We start from the raw sequence: 4423 nt of genomic DNA, 5'->3' as shown, positions 1-4423 counted from the left end.
CTCATTATGTCCAAACAAATTCTTTCACGGTCTTATTAAGAAAGTGCTCTTGTGGAATGGTTCATCCCTAACATGAAATCCATATTCATTTTATTGGCCTAGAGTGTTTCCCAATCTTCTTACAATATATATCATGTTGTAGGGACTCAATTTACAAATACTTCTAGGTAACCTCTCTAAATTTAAAAATATTTTATATCAATTTCAAACAATGTATTTAGTTGTCTTTCTTGTGGAAGTTCATTCAATACCTCACATAATGAAATGTCTTAGAATTCTAATAAATTAAGTTTTCCAATTGATTGTGTAATCTCTTTAATGCATTATAATTTTCTATCATTAATATTCTATGAGAACATATATTCCCAAGTCCATAATGGAGTTTCTAAATGATATTGACTTTTTATTTTTAAGATTGGAAGGTGGAGTGGAGCTGCATTAAATTAAGTCAAGTTGGATATTTAGTAACAACTTTGTTTTTATTTTTTAATGGAATATTTAAAAAATTGTGAGGTTGAGTAAATCGAGAGTAATTAAATATATGATTTAAAGTCGAAGATTTTTCTTTGAAGCTAAGTAAAGGAAGTAGACTCTATATATCTAAGATTGTCCTAGAAAACTTATATTAGATTTTGAAGAGAATTTTTGTTAGACTGAATAAAAGATCAACATTTGTAGTTTTTCTCCATAGTTGAATTTCCAAGATATTTCTATGTTATTAATTTTTTATAATTGGATTCAATTATTTCTTTTCATAAGTAACAAACCACTAATATTATATTATTATAAATTCCTAGTTCAAGGGGAACTAGAGACAAGAGTGATTCACAACCCAAGAACATGAAATCATCCAATAAACAACCTTAATAACAATCTGATTCACAACTGAGGTACATAAAATCATCTATAAAAACACCCTAATAACTTTCTTCAGAAAATTATGTTAAAAGAACCACTTGAAGCTCAACAAACTCATAACCCCCATTACATTCAAAATCAAAACCAATACATATAATGAAGATACCCTCCACAAAATTTAACATTGATCTTTTGTAGAAGATGAGATGATTAAATATGATCGTACTAGAATATAGGACAGGTTAATCTCGAGACAAAATGTATTAAAGATAAAATAAAGTCAAACTTTTGTTTTCCAGATTCACGAAGATGTAGTAATTATTTTCCAAATTTTTTGTTGTTTTAGACTACAAACTATGCAGATCAAATACTGAAAATTTCAGAAAAATCTATTATGTTTTCGATTTTTTTAAAAATGATCAACTGTACAGTTTGTAGGAAGATAGATGCATCCCAAGAATATTATGCCAAATAAAATTAGTTGCTCGCACATATGAGTGGGTTTAAATATTCAGCAACCTAGATCCTGTGACCACTGTAATGGTAATAATTGGCACCCGACTGTGAGAGACTTGGAATGCATGAAGTATCGAAAGTGTAGATCTATCCATGTTGAGAACTTCTCGAGAGATTACAGGAAGCATTACCAATAGAGATATGGGAAATTGCATACTCTGTACAGGAAAATGATCCTGCATTATCCAGTCAATCAATCGATCTGTTTTGTCAGTAAAAATAAAAAATATGGGTCGGTGCTTGTCAAGTTATTTACAGAATTTCATCACTTAGCTCTGGAATGAAAATGTTCTTGGGGCACAGCCACTGGTTCCCAATCTTCTCATCAGAGATAAAAAGCTTCGGGAAACAGTTCACAATATGTCTCGGTAAGCTCGTTAACTCTCCCCTATAAAATTCATAGGTTTGCTCGGTTGCCTTGTTTCCTCTGGAATTTCAGTCGTCCCATCCCCTGACATAATGAAATGTGAAGATCTTTCAATCGCTCATGTTTACGAATTAACGAGGGAATTTATTATATGCTTAGTAATGCTGATAACCTTACATTCTCTTGGTCTTAATGAGAGAAGACAATATATCTAGGCCTTTTACTGTTGCACTCTTAATTTAGCAATGAAATACCATGAGAAAGTTTCCATTCTTCATGGACTTCAGAAATGGGGAATCGAGGCATTCACTCAACATAAGGACTAAAAACAGAGTCTCTGTATCAGAGTTCATCTCACGCCAGTAGTCTTAGCGCTTGGCCTCAATAAATCGAAAAAGGAAAACGAATTTAGATCATTCTACATCTTTGTTATGAATACTAGCTATCTGGTTTGAACTCTCATCATTTGGAAATCCAATCCTGGAACAATTAAAGCGGAAAAAAGTGATTAATATTACACTAATAAAAGGAAGTTGACAGTTAAGAAAAATGTCATAGTCCTCCTAATGAGATAGTATGACAGGAGCTTGTTATGCATTATAAGATTTTGATGTTTTGTATAGGTGTTTGGTGTAAAACCCTTATAGCAAAGCCAAACTAGGTGTTCCTGTCAAATAAAAATAGTTTTATGCATATGGAAGCTATTTAGCCGACAATAATTATGTAAATATTTAATATTAAAGGTAACAATTTACAAAACATTTCCCCCAAAAGTTGAAACTAAATTTGGAATTCTTGTATGAACGGTGAATGGACGAGAATCAAATGCTCTGTGATTAAGTTACTGCCATTTTCCTGGCAGTCTATGTTGCTCCTTGGGCATCAAAATAGTCTTTCTATGGACTACATTGTTTTAGCATGCGAAATCATTTTTAATTCTGGCTTTAACTTGTGCTAAATAAAAAAGTATAGCTCGGAGAAATTTCCATTTGATATAGCTACTCTGCTACTGATATAGCTAATCTAAAAAGCCCTAATTTTTTAGACAATCAGGTATCCATAGCCTGGCTTGAAACTAGTAACATAAAGGCTAATGCATAAAAGGAAAGGCAATCGCCCTGTAATATAGTCAAATTGAATAGGTTTCTGCTTACTTATTCTACTAAGATGGAAAAAGTGTCTTGCCACTGTAGCTTCCGTGTAAACACTCATATGCAATGTCCAACAGGGCATCATCACAGCTTTTCCTGTCCTATGGAAATAAGCTTCAAGTCTGGGCAGTGGGGAGCATTCCTTGGCAACACCATCTGGTGAATCGTTACTGTCCGCAACAGTCCGCATGCCCCTGTTTAGCGATCCTTTAATATCGAATCTGTAGATAATACATGATTAAAAAAAAGACAAATAAATGTAAGGAAAACCAATTACCTGGCAATAGCAGTGAAATTCAACGGATTTCAGCTTGCAGTTCTAACAGTCAATCGACACAGATTTTTGCTGTCGTTATTGAAGGAATGGACACCGATCTCCGATAATCTCGAGAGTCCTGTTTTGTGATAAATTGATAATGATTTCCCTCTAAAAAGTTTGTTATTTTGCCCTGTTCCAAACCCCAAGGGTTTCCCCAATGCAAACATCCGCTGATCCCCTTTAGAGCAAGTGGCAGGCCACCACATTACGCCACATTATGCTTGGACCTGTAATTTAACGAATGTAGAGAAAAAAAATAAGAACATCAGTTGAAGAACTAGAAAATCTCATTTGTAATTGAAGCCATATTTATATCAGATGATAACCTACATTGAACTCTAGAATTAGATTCCAAGACTGATTCCGCATTGGCAGTGTGCCTTCAAATCAGATTCCATGATCAAACCTTCATATCATCATTCTAATCCAATCCGAATGCTTAGGTTACGTCTAACAGTTACACAAAAAGTGGCATATCTAATAGCCTTGGAAAGAGGATAAACATAATAACCTTACAAGAAGAAGAATCCTAGAATAGGCAGAATCAAGTTTTAAATTGTTGGCGCAGAACCGTACCTTTCATAGCAAAGAGCCGAACAAATTCGTTTGAATCATTTGACCGAAAGTTTCGAAATGGAGGACGATTCCGCATATGGTGATCCCGCAGAATCTCAGTTTTATGTGGAAGCGGAGAAACGTTCGAGTGATTAGAAATGAGAATTTTGTTCAGAAATAGTTGTTCGAGCGCAATGCAGGAGTCCACCGGAAAACTACTCGGGCGTTGAGGAGTGATTTTTCAGAGTAGCTCCGCCGCCCCATCATGAACAGCTATCTCTAGAACATCAATTCCCTCTATTCAGCTCTTCGATACATTTCTTCCAAACCACGTAAAATTGAGATTTTGTGGGATTACCATATGCGAAATCGTCCACCATTGCAGAACTGCATTGGGCGAACTGTTTCAAAGATGGCAACCCCTACTATTTTTAGGGCTCGCCTTCTATTTTTTGGGCTCTTCAAACATAAAATCTTGTGGACCTTGTTTTTCGTTGTCTTTCCGAGGTCCTCAAGATCAGGCTTTTAAAATAAACCTAATCGACGCGTGGTGACACAAGCGCGTTGCTTTCGCGTGAAGAGATTGCAGAATAAAATTCCGTGTCACATTTGTACTCTGTTGACTTTGAAGAGAATCATTGAAACTTTTATATTGGT

The 4423-nt window shown here is 34.8% G+C and overlaps 1 long non-coding RNA gene across 3 annotated transcripts; it reads right to left on the bottom strand.

The window, feature by feature from the left end:
- Positions 1–2445: 2445 nt before the first annotated feature.
- On the bottom strand, positions 2446–3920 carry LOC149560734 (uncharacterized). Of its 3 annotated transcripts, none has more exons than XR_016363374.1 (3): positions 3788–3920; positions 3170–3438; positions 2446–3062 (listed from the first exon to the last, which is right to left on the bottom strand). It is a non-coding gene; the product is annotated as an uncharacterized LOC149560734 (long non-coding RNA). The 3 variants fall into 3 exon arrangements; XR_016363372.1 differs by lacking the exon at positions 3788–3920 and adding an exon at positions 3542–3641 and having other exon boundaries at positions 2446–3086; XR_016363373.1 differs by having other exon boundaries at positions 2956–3086.
- Between the last annotated feature and the right edge of the window lie 503 nt (positions 3921–4423).

The sequence above is a fragment of the Cupressus sempervirens genome, chromosome 4 (assembly GCF_028749045.1).
Source record: "Cupressus sempervirens isolate cs-2001-9-10 chromosome 4, ASM2874904v1, whole genome shotgun sequence".
NCBI classification, from domain to species: domain Eukaryota; kingdom Viridiplantae; phylum Streptophyta; class Pinopsida; order Cupressales; family Cupressaceae; genus Cupressus; species Cupressus sempervirens.
This window is presented reverse-complemented; position numbering and strand designations above follow the sequence as displayed.